The 15,580-nt window shown below is 49.8% G+C and overlaps 1 protein-coding gene and 1 pseudogene across 1 annotated transcript in view; one reads left to right on the top strand and one right to left on the bottom strand.

The window, feature by feature from the left end:
• The window catches only part of LOC129704299 (zinc finger protein 850-like), a 55,706-nt pseudogene extending 46,114 nt beyond the window's left edge, over positions 1-9,592 (bottom strand).
• The window catches only part of LOC129704352 (oocyte zinc finger protein XlCOF15-like), a 265,479-nt gene that overhangs the window by 237,996 nt on the left and 11,903 nt on the right, over positions 1-15,580 (top strand). The gene's annotated exons all lie outside the window — the stretch shown is intronic.

The following is a 15,580-nucleotide window of genomic DNA, read 5'->3' as shown; positions in this document are numbered from 1 at the left end:
GTGAAGGGGAAAAAATTAGTTAAGAACAAAGTTGAACAACTGAAGACTGAAAAAAGGTGAATTTATTACGGGGAACAAGGAAATGGCAGATGAGTTGAACAGGTACTTTGGATCTGTCTTCACCAATGAGGACACAAACAATCTCCCTAGTATACTAGTGGCCAGAGGATCTGGGGTGATGGAGGAACTGAAGGAAATCCACATTAGGCAGGAAATTATGTTGGGTAGACTGATGGGACTGAAGGCTGATAAATCCCCAGGGCCTGATGGTCTGCAACCCAGGAGGTGGCTCTGAAAATCGTGGATGCATTGGTGATCCTAATCTGAGGAAAGACATTCTTGCCATAGAGGGAGTGCAGAGAAGGTTCACCAGACTGATTCCTGGGATGTCAGGATTTTCATATGAAGAAAGATTGGATAGACTCGGTTTGTACTCGCTAGAATTTAGAAGATTCAGGGGGGATCTTATAGAAACTTACAAAGTTCTTAAGGGATTGGACAGGCTGGATGCAGGAAGATTGTTCTCGATGTTGGGCAAGTCCAGAACAAGGGGTCACAGTTTAAGGATAAGGGGGAAATCTTTTAGGACTGAGATGAGGAAAACATTTTTCACACAGAGAGTGGTGAATCTCTGGAATTCTCTGTCACAGAAGGTAGTTGAGGTCAGTTCATTGGCTATATTTAAGAGGGAGTTAGATGTGGCCCTTGTGGCTAATGGGATCAGGGGGTATGGAGAGAAGGCAGGTACAGGATACTGAGTTGGATGAACAGCCATGATCATATTGAATGGCGGTGCAGGCTCGAAGGGCCGAATGTCCTATTCCTGCACCTATTTTCTATGTTTCTATGGAAAGAGTGTATTTATGCAGTTCCTTCCTGTACAAGAGTGTATTGAAGATTTACGAGGCTGTTGCCTGGACTTGAGGGCCTGAGCAATGGAGGTTAGGCAGTGTTGAACTTTATTTCTTTCAGCGCAGGAGGATGAGGGGTGATCTTATAGAGGTGTATGAGGGGGATAGATAAGGTGAATTTACCCAGAGGACAGACATCAAAACCACAGGACATAGGATTAAGGTGAGAGGGAAAAGATTTAATAGGATCCTGAGGGGCAATATTTTCACTCAGACAGTGGTGGGTATCTGGAACAATCTGGCAGAAGAGGTGGAAAGAAAGAACTACAGATGCTTGTCAGGCACAAAAAGCTGGAGTAACTCAGCGGGTTAATATTCAAATGGACACAAAGTGCTGGCATAATTCAGCACGTCAGGCAGCATCTCCGAAGAATGTGGATAAATTACTTTGGGTCAAGATCCTTTCTCAGCCCCGCCCCCCTCTCCGGACGATCAGTCCTTAGAAGGGCCTCGACCTGAAATGTTCTCCAGAGATGTTGCCTGACCTGCTGAGACTTTGTGTCCTTTCGTGCAGAGGAAGTAGTAGTCCACTGCCCAGTCCATCACCGGCTCTGACCTTCCTTCCATCGAGGGGATTTATCGAAGTCGCTGCCTCAAAAAGGCTGGCAGTATCATCAAAGACCCACACCATCCTGGCCACACACTCACCTCCCTGCTACCTTCAGGTAGGAGGTACAGGACTGCAATGACAAGGTTCAGGTGATGCCACTTTCATTTCACTGCACATCTCGTAAGTGTATGTGACAAATAAACTTGACTTGACTTGACAGGAATAGCTACTTCCCCACAGCCATCAGGCTATTAAACCTGGCTCTGAATAACAGATAATGGGTTATTAATGTTCAGACAAAACTCTGAACATTAATAACCCATTATCTGTTATTTGCACTTTAACAGTTTGTTTATTCATGTGTTTTGTAGTCAATGCCTACTATGTTCTGTATGCTGAAGCAAAGCAAGAATTTCATTGTCCTATCTGGGACACATGACAATAAACTCACTTGAACTTGAAGCAAGTACCTTTTACAACATTTAAAAGACATTCGGAGTGGCACATGGGTAGGAAATGTTTAAAGGGACTCAAAATGCTGCAATAACTCATCGGGCCAGGCATCATCTAGAGATGGAGAATATGCATGTCAAGTTTCGGTTCGGGTCCCTTCTGCAGACACGGGGGGGGGGGGGGGGTGCGGGGAAGGGAAGAGTGTAGGGAGATGAGGCATGACACAGCCCGGTGGATGGACAAGGGGGAGGGTTTTCTTTTGATAGGCGTATGGATAAAACAAAGACTAGAGATTTAAACCGAAGTCGTGAGACAGAAGGATTTGGAAGGATATGAGCGGCGGGGACAAATGGGCTGACTTTGCCTGTTTCCACGCTGTGTGACTATGACTCCCCGCGTCCCAGCGAGCGACGCGTTTCTTGAACCGGGCCTGTGGAAAACGCAAGGAACTCACCCGGGGGATAATGGTCAGGTCTGAGCCAGCCTGGCTGCCCGCTGTGTTTCTGCAGATCTCCTCCCATGGACGATGGCTGCGCCTCCAGCTCGCCCCGCCCGCCGCCCGCCCGCACCAATTGAACCCACACCCAGTCCCCAGCTCCTACCTCCACACCACCGTCGCTGCCCAGGTCACGTCCCTTCCGCTGTGCACATACGCTGCACTCTTCCTTTAGTGTTGATAGAGCACTTACTTAGCCGCAGAGGCTTCTGGTCAATGGTGTCCTCCATTGATAGGAATTTAGCTGTTGGCTTTACGTCTCACGTCCCTCAAAAATACTCCCAAATGGTGATCCTAATCTGAGGAAAGACATTCTTGCCATAGAGGGAGTGCAGAGAAGGTTCACCAGACTGATTCCTGGGATGTCAGGATTTTCATATGAAGAAAGATTGGATAGACTCGGTTTGTACTCGCTAGAATTTAGAAGATTGAGGGGGGATCTTATAGAAACTTACAAAGTTCTTAAGGGATTGGACAGGCTGGATGCAGGAAGATTGTTCTCGATGTTGGGCAAGTCCAGAACAAGGGGTCACAGTTTAAGGATAAGGGGGAAATCTTTTAGGACTGAGATGAGGAAAACATTTTTCACACAGAGAGTGGTGAATCTCTGGAATTCTCTGTCACAGAAGGTAGTTGAGGTCAGTTCATTGGCTATATTTAAGAGGGAGTTAGATGTGGCCCTTGTGGCTAATGGGATCAGGGGGTATGGAGAGAAGGCAGGTACAGGATACTGAGTTGGATGAACAGCCATGATCATATTGAATGGCGGTGCAGGCTCGAAGGGCCGAATGTCCTATTCCTGCACCTATTTTCTATGTTTCTATGGAAAGAGTGTATTTATGCAGTTCCTTCCTGTACAAGAGTGTATTGAAGATTTACGAGGCTGTTGCCTGGACTTGAGGGCCTGAGCAATGGAGGTTAGGCTGTGTTGAACTTTATTTCTTTCAGCGCAGGAGGATGAGGGGTGATCTTATAGAGGTGTATGAGGGGGATAGATAAGGTGAATTTACCCAGAGGACAGACATCAAAACCACAGGACATAGGATTAAGGTGAGAGGGAAAAGATTTAATAGGATCCTGAGGGGCAATATTTTCACTCAGACAGTGGTGGGTATCTGGAACAATCTGGCAGAAGAGGTGGAAAGAAAGAACTACAGATGCTTGTCAGGCACAAAAAGCTGGAGTAACTCAGCGGGTTAATATTCAAATGGACACAAAGTGCTGGCATAATTCAGCACGTCAGGCAGCATCTCCGAAGAATGTGGATAAATTACTTTGGGTCAAGATCCTTTCTCAGCCCCGCCCCCCTCTCCGGACGATCAGTCCTTAGAAGGGCCTCGACCTGAAATGTTCTCCAGAGATGTTGCCTGACCTGCTGAGACTTTGTGTCCTTTCGTGCAGAGGAAGTAGTAGTCCACTGCCCAGTCCATCACCGGCTCTGACCTTCCTTCCATCGAGGGGATTTATCGAAGTCGCTGCCTCAAAAAGGCTGGCAGTATCATCAATGACCCACACCATCCTGGCCACACACTAACCTCCCTGCTACCTTCAGGTAGGAGGTACAGGACTGCAATGACAAGGTTCAGGTGATGCCACTTTCATTTCACTGCACATCTCGTAAGTGTATGTGACAAATAAACTTGACTTGACTTGACAGGAATAGCTACTTCCCCACAGCCATCAGGCTATTAAACCTGGCTCTGAATAACAGATAATGGGTTATTAATGTTCAGACAAAACTCTGAACATTAATAACCCATTATCTGTTATTTGCACTTTAACAGTTTGTTTATTCATGTGTTTTGTAGTCAATGCCTACTATGTTCTGTATGCTGAAGCAAAGCAAGAATTTCATTGTCCTATCTGGGACACATGACAATAAACTCACTTGAACTTGAAGCAAGTACCTTTTACAACATTTAAAAGACATTCGGAGTGGCACATGGGTAGGAAATGTTTAAAGGGACTCAAAATGCTGCAATAACTCATCGGGCCAGGCATCATCTAGAGATGGAGAATATGCATGTCAAGTTTCGGTTCGGGTCCCTTCTGCAGACCGGGGGGGGGGGGGGGGGGGGGGGGTGCGGGGGGGGGGAAGAGTGTAGGGGAGATGAGGCATGACACAGCCCGGAGGATGGACAAGGGGGAGGGTTTTCTTTTGATAGGCGTATGGATAAAACAAAGACTAGAGATTTAAACCGAAGTCGTGAGACAGAAGGATTTGGAAGGATATGAGCGGCGGGGACAAATGGGCTGACTTTGCCTGTTTCCACGCTGTGTGACTATGACTCCCCGCGTCCCAGCGAGCGACGCGTTTCTTGAACCGGGCCTGTGGAAAACGCAAGGAACTCGCACGGGGGATAATGGTCAGGTCTGAGCCAGCATGGCTGCCCGCTGTGTTTCTGCAGATCTCCTCCCATGGACGATGGCTGCGCCTCCAGCTCGCCCGCCCGCCCGCCCGCACCAATTGAACCCACACCCCAGTCCCCAGCTCCTACCTCCACACCACCGTCGCTGCCCAGGTCACGTCCCTTCCGCTGTGCACATACGCTGCACTCTTCCTTTAGTGTTGATAGAGCACTTACTTAGCCGCAGAGGCTTCTGGTCAATGGTGTCCTCCATTGATAGGAATTTAGCTGTTGGCTTTACGTCTCACGTCCCTCAAAAATACTCCCAAATGGAACGACTGTAGAACAGCAGACACTACAGGTGCCGTTTTCCAATAAAAAAGACACAAGGTGCTGGAGTAAATGAGCGGATCAGGCAGCATTTCTGAAGAACATGGATAGACACAAAAAGCTGGAGTAACTCAGCGGGACAGGCACATCTCTGGAGAGAAGGGATGGGTGACGTTTCGGGTCGAGACCCTTCTTCAGATGTCGTTTCGAGTCGGCACCCTTCTTCGGACCAAAGATAGTATATTTGCTTAGGAGGTAGATAAAATTGCTGGAGAAACTCAGCGGGTGCGGCAGCATCTATGGAGCGAAGGAAATAGGCAACGTTTCGAGCTGAAACCCTTCTTCAGACGTTGCCTATTTCCTTCGCCCCATAGATACTCACCCGCTGAGTTTCCCCAGCTCTTTTGTCTACCCTCTAGTTCCATGTTATGCCACTTTCGCATTCGGGGTAATTTAGAGGTGAATGCTTTTCAGACCACGGTGGTGCAGCGATAGATGCCTTAGAGCACTAACTGCGCCAGAGATCCGGGTTCAATGCCGACTGCGGTAGTGTACGTACGGAGTTTGTCCGTTCTCCCCGTGACCGCGTGGATTTTCTCCGAGATCTTCGGTTTCCTTCCACACTCCAAAGACGTACATGTTTGCAGATTAATTGGCTTGGTATAAATGTAAATTGGCCCTAGTGTGTGTAGGATAACATTAGTGTGCGGGGATTGCTGGTCAGTGCGGACTCGGTGGGCCGAAGGGCCTGTTTCCTCGCTGTATCTCTAAAACTAAAACTCACATGTGTTCACCGTCTTGCAGCGCTCTCTTCTGGTTGATTACTGGGCAAACACCTCATCAGTGGTTATCTCGCGTAGGTCGGAGTGAGTAGAGTAGCGATTAAATTTTGAAGTGGGCCTTTTTGACCAAGCTGAGAAGATCTAGTTGCTCAATCCCCTTTTTAAATAACTTAATTTCTGATAGAGAGTGCCTCTTTGAATGTACACAACTGCATCTTGTATACTCACTGCTTGGACGTATAAATGGAAGTCGCTCACAAGAGAACATTTCCTCTGAACATACTGATGATGCGTGTTCGAACTTTTCGTACATTTGCTTTTGCCTCAGATCTCCAGCTCCTCTGGTTCAGTGTTGGGCTCCAGAGCTCTGTGTGATTTTTTTTATGTTCTTCTTGTGATCACCCGGGATAATTCTGGGTAGACCAGTTTCCTCACAAACCGAAAATTCATGCTGGTCGGTAGGTTAACTTCCAACAGCATTTCGAGAGGATTTGTGTTTCGGAGCAAGGAGATCCTTCTGCAGTTGTCCGGGGCCCTGGTGAGACCACACCTGGAGTATTGTGTGCAGTTTTGGTCTCCTAATTTGAGTAAGGACATTCTTATTATTGAGGGAGTGCAGCGTAGGTTCCCCAGGTTAATTCCCGGAATGGCGGGACTGACATATGATGAAAGAATGGGTCGACTGGGCTTGTACTCACTGGAATTTAGAAGGATGAGAGGGAAACCTTATAAAAACATATAAAACTCTGAAGGAATTGGACAGGCTAGATGCAGGAAAAATGTTCCTGATGTTGGGGGAGTCCAGAACCAGAGGTCACACTTTAAGAATGGGGATAGGCCATTTGGGACTGAGATGAGGAAAAGCGTTTTCACCAAGAGAGTTGTGAATCTGTGAAATTCTCTGTCACAGAAGTCAGTGGAGGCCAATTCACCGGATGTTTTCAAGAGAGAGTTGGATATAGCTCATAGTGCTAACAGAATCAAGGGATATGGGGGGAAAGCAGGAACGGGGTACTGATTTTGGTTGATCAGCTATGATCATATTGAATGGCGGTGCTGGCTCGTAGGGCCGAATGGCCTAGTTCTGCACCTATTTTATATGTTTCTGTTTCTACAGCGATTTTCCCAAGTGTTTTGGTGAGTGACAGAATCTGGGGGGGGGGGGGGGGGGGGGGGGGGGAATGTAGAGTCAGAATGAACAGTGTGGGTGCAGGCCCTTCAGTCAGGAGAAGCGAGCAGCTAGTTATTGTGTTTGGGTTGCCCTTTCTGAAGGGGCAATGGAAGCAGATTACATTTTAAAGCAAACATTCGGTGGATCAAATTCAAGAATCGAGAACTAGGATCACAGTCTCGGGTAAAGAGATTGGCCATTTAGGACTGAGAGGAGTCAACGTTTCTCTGCAGAGGTGACAGTCGGCTAAAACGGATGCACGTTGGGAGATTATAAATCGGGGGATGCACGGGTAAGCTGGTGGAGTGGGTGAATCGCGGGATCAGTCGGGGACTTAGTGAATGGCAGAGCCGGCTCAAGGGGCCACATGACCAACTCCTACTTAGATTTCCGCTCCCAGGCTTCACACCAACTAGAGCAAGGCCCTATCCTCCAGCGGCCGCATGCATGTGAGGAACTATACATATAACGCCATTCGACAGGCGGGGTGTAGAGGGGCGGATATGCTGGCAGGCACCAGCTGGCCCAACTGGATTCTTCCCACAGCAGAGATATTGAGGCCTGAGGCAGAGCATTTAACATAAAACGGATTTATTGGCAACAGATTCAGCATAGTAAACCGCAATCCAATGAATAACGTCAGCAAAAGCAACATAAGAGAACCCCCAAAAGCCAGGAAGTGACAAGTGAATGAATGAATACTTTATTGTGACATGTGAGAAGTCACATGCGAAATTCTTTGCTTGCCTACTCAAGGTATTCAAATTGTCGTGTGACGATCTCTGAAGTGACGAGAGAAGATCTCTCAGGTGCGAAGGAAAAGGCGACGTTTCGGGTGGAGACCCTTCTTCAGACCTCGACCCGAAACGTCGCCTATGAAAGTTCGCTCCATAGATGCTGCCTTACCCACTGAGTTTCTCCAGCACTTTTGTCTACCTTCGATTTTCCAGCATCTGCAGTTCCTTCTTAAAAACGTGAACATGAGAGTAGAGTGTTTAATCTAATTTGTTCATGATATATGCTTTTTTATTTCTATTTACTTGTTGTTATTTGTACTGCACACTGAACGGACACTGGTTGAGCAACGTGTTTTTGTTTCCTCTGGGTATGTGAGTACTCAGGAAATAACAATAAAGATATACTGATACTGATACTGAACATGATCGATGGTGGGCGCGGTTTATGTAGACTTTCAAACAACCACTCAATAACTGTAGGATGCAATGTCTGGGAGGCTGAGGTATTTAAACAACACAAACATTTAAACATTTCCTTTGGTGTGCACACGTTGGTGTCTCCGCAGATATAATGACTGAGTGAACCCCTTCCCGCACTCAGTGCAGGTGAACGGTCTCTCCCCGGTGTGAACTCGCTGGTGTTTGACCAGATCAGGTGCGCGAATGAATCCCTTCCCACATTCTGAACAGATGAACGGCCTCTCCCCTGTGTGAACTCGTTGGTGGGTCACCAGGCTGGACGACTGAGTGAAGCCCTTCCCGCAATCGGAGCAGGTGAACGGCCTCTCCCCGGTGTGAACGCGCTGGTGAGTCACCAGATCTGATGGTCGGGTAAATCCCTTCCCGCACTCTGGGCAGGTGAACGGCCTCTCCCCGGTGTGGACCCTCTGGTGGGACAGCAGGCTGGACGACAGGCTGAATTTCTTCCCGCACGTCGCGCATACGAATGGCCTCTCCCCGGTGTGAAGCCGCTGGTGGCTTCTCAAGGCGGACGAATCGGTGAACCCCTTCCCGCACTCCAGGCAGGTGAAGGGCCTCTCCCCGGTGTGGACCCGCCGGTGGGTCAGCAGCGAGGACGACCAGTTGAATCGCCTCCCGCACTCGGAGCAGGGGAACGGCCTCTCGCCCGTGTGAACCGGCTGGTGCCTCAGTAGGTGAGAGGATTCGGCGAAGCCCTTCCCGCATTGGGAGCAGGTGAAGGGCCTGTTGCCAGTGTGGACCCGCTGGTGTCTCAGAAAGGAGGATAACCAGCTGAATCCTTTCCCGCACTCGGAGCAGGTTAACAGCCTCTCGCCGGTGTGGTGTGTTGACGGGTCACTGGGCTGGCGAATGGCCTTCCCATAGTCAGGGCACTGGGAAGCTTCCATCGCCGCGGACACTCAGGTTTGTTAGACAGGAGGGTCAATCAATGACTTCCTACCAGGTCCCACAGCAGATGAATGTGCCACCCCGTCCGGAGCTCAGATTAAATCTGGACACGGGGCCTGGACCCAAGGAGAAGCAGTGCAGGAAGGAACTGCAGGTGATGGTTTAAATAGAAGATAGACACAAAAAGCTGAAGCAATTCAGTGGGCAGTATCTCTGGAGAGAAGGAACGGGTCACGTTTCCTATTTCAAAACCCTGGCCGCGGATGCAGCGATGATGAGATTTCCAGATGCACCGCTGGGCCCGCCCTGGGCCAGCCCCGTTCAGCCCCGGGCCAGCCCCGTTCAGCCCCGGAACGTCCGGCTCCACTCCGGTGACCCGGGGAGGGGAATCTCCCGCTTTGTCCTGTCCCACCAGGCTCACCCAGGGTGCACCGCGCGTCCGGCAGAGCGCATGCGTATCTGCCGACACTGGGGCCGGCGGACCGCTTGCTGGAGCGCGGGGTGTTCTGGGTACTCGCGGCGGCCATTGATCAGCTGAGAGAGGGCTGTGCCTACCTGACCGAACAGCGAGCGACGGCTGCGCTGGAACGATGCCGGGAGAAGCTGTGTTCAAGGAGTTGTTCACAATGTAGAAACAAGGAACTGCTGTTGGTTTGCACTAAAATGCATAAAGTGCTGGAGTAAAGCAGCGGGTCAGCACAAAGTAAGTCCAGTCTGAAGAAGGGTCCAGACCCGAAACGTCATCTACCCATTCTCTGCAGTGATGCTGCTTGACCCGATGAGTTACTCCAACACAGTTACAAAAGTCCCCAGAGGAGTTGCTTCCTGTTAACCATATACACCCGCTCAGTGTATGTGACTAGTGGTGTGCCTCATCGTTCGGTGCTGGGCCCGTTACCGTTTGTCATCTACATCAATCTACATGAATGCAGATCAATGTACATCAATTATTTGGATGAGAACATATCAGCAAAACAAGATTAGCAAGTTTGCTGATGATACAAAAGTGGGTGGTTTTGCAGATAGTGTAGATAAATGTGAGGTTATCCACTTTGGTGGCAAAAACAGGAAGGCAGATTATTATCTGAATGGTGTCAAGTTGGGAAAAGGGGAAGCACAAAATTATCTGGGGGTCCTTGTTCATCACTCACTAAAAGTAAGCATGCAGCCACAGCAGGCGTAAAGAAAGCAAATGGCATGTTGGCTTTCATAAGTATACGAGCAAAGAGGCCCTTCTGTCGTTGTACTAGCCCCTAGTGAGACCACACACCTGGAGTATTGTGTGCGGTTTTGGTCACCAAATTTGAGGAAGTAACATTTTTGCTATTGAGGGGCCTCACTAGGGCTGATCCAAGATTTCAATTGAGTTACAACTGCCTCCCCGCCGGGGGCCGTGGCCAGAAATGTTTATTATCTCTTTTTCCACAGCGCTAGAGACCCCGGTTCGATCCTGGCCGCGGATGCTGTATGTGCGGTCTCCCTGTGACCGCGTGGATCTCCTCTGGGTCATCTACCATCCGAAAGACTTACGGCTTTGAAGGTTGTGTAGGGAGGTGTAAAGGAAACTAGACGTCGTCCTTAGTCCTTTAACTAAGTCTTTATTCAGATACTACTCACACACGTTCCAGCACTAACCACAACTGGTCTACACACGTACTGGAACCTAACAGGGAGGGAACATGCAGATACTACAGTTATACTACAAAGTGTGGGAGGGTCAATATGATAATGAGGTAACTACATATATGGTTTCATGCATAACCATCTACATCCGTTCCCGTAAGATAAACAGCAGCAGGGTGATTATACAGACCTGCACATAATGACAATATCAGTTACCAAACATCCTAAAACTAAGCATAATCGCCATACCGATCTGGGGCCCGAACAACTCTACCAGAGCGGGTCCGTACAGCACCCTCACTCCCCTCCCCCAAAGATGAAGGCAGGGGCAGAGAAAAACGGAGGGGCGGATCAGGCACCAAAACAGGTGGGTGACTAGAAACCGGTGGACTGAGAGACGAACGAGAAGGAGAGGGAGAAGGAGAAGGAATAGAACTGACAGGTGAAAAACGGGGAGGAGATGCACCGGCAGGAGAACAGAAACCAGTAGGCACAGAAGTAGGCAGAGTAGGGTCACGAACTACAGCAGGGATAGGCGGCACAACCCGAGGAGGAGAGACGGGCCACGGAGAGGATGTCTCCGGGAAAGGAATCGGGGGAGCAGGCTCACGGACAGCTAACAGATGTTGGCGACTGCGACGGTACACAGTGCCCTCGTAATCCACCAAATAGGAACGGGGCGAGTCAGCAATTCCTACTACAGTAGCAAGCTTGGAAACCCCGGTGGGTGTCTGCATACGGACAACCTGACCCGTGGAAAGGGAAGGCAAGGGGCGGCAAGACTGGTCATGGGACCGACGCTGGATCTCATGGCGTTGAGAAATACGGCGGTGGACCGCATCAGGGGGGCGAACCACCGGGATCAGCGATTGCTGAGAGATTGGCATAGGTGGGCGGAGGACACGAGACATGAGCCGTTGAGCAGGAGAACCCAAACCCCCATCTCTAGAAACATTACGCAAATTTAACAGTCCCTGATAGAAATCGCAGTTAGACAAACGAGACTGCTCCAACAATGTCTTTGCGCTGCGCACAGCACGTTCAGCCAGTCCGTTACTTTGAGGGAACTCAGGGCTGCTAGTATAGTGAGCAAAGTTCCACTTAGCAGCGAAGGCAGCAAATTCGGCGCTGGTAAACTGCCGGCCGTTGTCAGTCTGAAGCTTGACCGGGGAGCCAAAGGTAGCGAAGTGACGTCGCAGCTTCCCGATGACCATCTCCGAGGTGATGGTGGGAAGAAGGTCCACATCAAACCAAGACGAATATGAGTCAACTAGCACCAGGTAGTTCTTCCCACGCCATTCAAATATATCTGCAGCCAGTGAAGACCAGGGCATGTCAGGGGCCGGCTGCTGCAGCAGGGGCTGGCGTTGATGGTGAGGGGCCATGGAGTTGCACTCAGCACACGCTGCAACTCGAGCCTTAATGTACTTGGCCATGGCAGGCCAGTAGTACTGCCCTTGAGCTTGGGCAACGGTAGCGTCAGCACCCGGATGCCCTGAGTGAGCAGCAGAATAATAGGCATCCAGAACAGAAAATACGGTGGCTTGACCAACCTGGGCAGCAACGTCCTCGACAGTCCTCATAGGGTAGTGGGGCCTTTTAATGGCAGTGTTCAAGTCCTTCGGGTTGGTACAGACCCGGATTTCGTTCTTGCCTTTTTTTAGTGTGGCGACCATCGTGGACACCCAGCTAGTGGGCTCGCTGATAGCTTCCAGTACCCCCAAGTTCACCATTTTGTCCAGCATAGCTTTGACTTTGTCTTTCATCGCGAAAGAAACCCTATGTGACGGACGGCACACTGGAGTAATGGAGGAGTCTGTGGCAATTTTATAAACGAGCGGCAGCTTCCCCAGCTGATCATCAAAAAGGTCAGGGTATTCGGAGACAGGGTCCAACACCACCCGTACCTCATGGACTGTACTGTCGAAAGCAACCAGGCCCAGATCTTGGCAAGCCTGATTACTCAGTAGAGGCACACAATCGCAATCCAAGACAAAAAACGATAAGTCACGAGATGTCTTCTGTAGCTTGCAGTGGAAAGTTACCCTCCCCACAGGTGTCAGTTCCTCCCCACCGTATGCTCGCAGCACAGAGCGATCCGCAGTCAGTTGTTCATTAGACCTTATCTGGTGGAAGAGCGTTGTTGAAATTACGCTGACCTTCGCACCCGTATCCAACTTCGCAGTGAAGGTCTTGTTATTGACAGTGACTAGCACCGATGGATCGGGGAGTCGAGACTGGTTGTGCAGCAGAGCGTAAACACTGGCATCCCCCATAGAGATGCTGGAGTCGGACTCGGGGGCTGACTCCTCGTCGAGCTGTGGATCAAGGACACTTTCAATCCTCTGGAGATTGCTGAACACCTGGCGAGGTGGCTGAGCAGCGTTCCCACGGGAACGGCAGACCGACGAAAAATGATTTTGCATTCTGCAATAGTTGCAGGCTTTTCCGATAGCGGGACAAGGAGATCGAGGCAAATGTCCATACCCACAATTGGGGCACTTTCTGGCACTCTGAGGGCGGGGGGCAGGAGCTGGGCGAGGCTGTGGTTTAAAATTGTTAGGTGCCCGCCGCGGCACAGACAGAGCAGCCACACCGACGGCACGGTTCCCAGAACCTCTCTCCCCACTGAACGGAGTAACTACACGACCTCAGCTAAGCGGCAGGCATGCATAGCTTCGTTTAACGTGAGGTCAGGCCTCCTTAATAAATCAGACCGCAGCTTCTGGTCAAGCATGCCATTAACCAATATATCCCGCGTGAGCTCGTCACGCAACTCACCAAAACGACAGCGCTGCGACAGGTGGCGGAGGTCGGCAATGAAACATTCCACCGGCTCCCCAGGCTGTTGCTTGCGTGAAAACAAACGAGTTCGCTCCAAAATGCGATTGGAAGGAAGGTCGCAGATCTCTGTGAACTTCCTCAATAGACAAGCTGGGTCGTCCGGAGATTCTGCTGGCTCAACAACCTGGCCATCCACATCCGGGACCGCTGGACGGTATTCAAACGAATTAGCCCTCCTCATGGCATCTGGTCCAGCGAGATTCAGCAGCAAAGATGCCCTGAGAGCAGGAGGATCATTGCGGTGTGCAATGTTGACATAGCGATTGTAGTCGATTACAAACGTATCCCATCGCTCCGCGATGTCGGCATCAAAAACTAACGGGGAAGGCTTGCAACAAGACGAAGCCATCCTTATACACACTCACCCAATAAACAAAATAAAACCCGATGTACAGAGGCGCAGATTTACAGGTTCTGACACCACGTAAAGGAAACTAGACGTCGTCCTTAGTCCTTTAACTAAGTCTTTATTCAGATACTACTCACACACGTTCCAGCACTAACCACAACTGGTCTGCACACGTACTGGAACCTAACAGGGAGGGAACATGCAGATACTACAGTTATACTACAAAGTGTGGGAGGGTCAATATGATAATGAGGTAACTACATATATGGTTTCATGCATAACCATCTACAGGAGGACTTTCAGATGCTGGTTTACACCCACTATAGACACAAAATGCTGGAGTAACTCATTGTGTCAGGCACCATAGATGACGTTTCCGGTCGACCATTCCTCAGGGTTCTGAAGAACGTCACCTATTCCTTTTCTCGAGAGATGTTGCCTGATCCGCGGAATTTCTCCAGCATTTTTGTGTCTACCGTCGGTGTGTCTGAAGAATGATCTCTCGTGCTGTGAGGCTGCAGATCGTGGGTAGGAGACGTTTCGGGTCGAGACCCTTCTTCAGACGTCAGGGAATAATTTGTGTAGTCAAGCGATCTTTTGTGTCAGATGCATTACATTAAAAACATTAACATAGACTTCCTTCAGTCCCAGTATCTTTTCTAAAAATAAAGGGGCATAAACAGTGGGCAGTATTCCAAGTGCGGTTTCACCAACCCCACCCTCCTCCCTTGTATCTTGTTGTCATACTTCGCTATTTCTTAAACTCTCCCTATTTTATTTTGGTGATCCCTGTTGTTTTGTAATCCACGTCCCAGCTGCCACACCGCCCACATCTCGTGTTTGTCACCGTGCTATTCCCGGCTGTACCTTCTCCGACGCTTAACAGTCACTGTCTGCGGTAGACACAAATGCTGGAGAAACTCAGCGGAGGAGGCAGCATCTATGGAGCGAAGGAATATGCGCCGTTTTGAGTCACTGTCTGTGGATTATTTTAGGAGATCCCGTGGCCGGGCAAAGAGCTACTTAAAACAAGCAACTATAAAACAATGCAGTAACAAGGAACTGCAGATGCTGGTTCACAAATTTAAAAAAAACAAAGTGCCGAAGTAACTCAGCGTGTCCGGAGAACGTGGATGGGCAACGTTTCGGGTCGGGACCTTTCCGAATGCTGCCGGACCCGTTGAGTTATTCCAACACTCTGTGTCTTTTTTTTCTGTAAACCCAGCATCTGCAGTTCCGTGTTTCTACATCCAAGATAGAAAAATAGGTGCAGGAGGGGGCCATTCGGCCCTTCGAGCCAGCACCGCCATTCAATGTGAAAAAGCAAGTTTGCACGCAAACGTTCTCTCCACACCCCCCTCCCCCCCACCCCTCCCCCCATCTATTTAAAAAAGGGTCCCAACCCGATGCTGCCTGATCCATTGAGCTACATTGTCTGCGAAGGGCGCTCAGCATCGCCAAGGACTGCTCTCACCCCAACCACAGACTGTTTACCCTCCGACCATCCAGGAGGCGCTACAGGTCTCTCCGTTGCCGTTCTTCCCTGCGGCTACACTACTCAACACTGTACTTCGGTGACTGCCAATCCTTCCCCCCCCGCGACACTCCTCCCACCAGG

This window comes from Leucoraja erinacea, chromosome 15 (assembly GCF_028641065.1).
Source record: "Leucoraja erinacea ecotype New England chromosome 15, Leri_hhj_1, whole genome shotgun sequence".
In the NCBI taxonomy this organism is placed as follows: domain Eukaryota; kingdom Metazoa; phylum Chordata; class Chondrichthyes; order Rajiformes; family Rajidae; genus Leucoraja; species Leucoraja erinaceus.
This window is presented reverse-complemented; position numbering and strand designations above follow the sequence as displayed.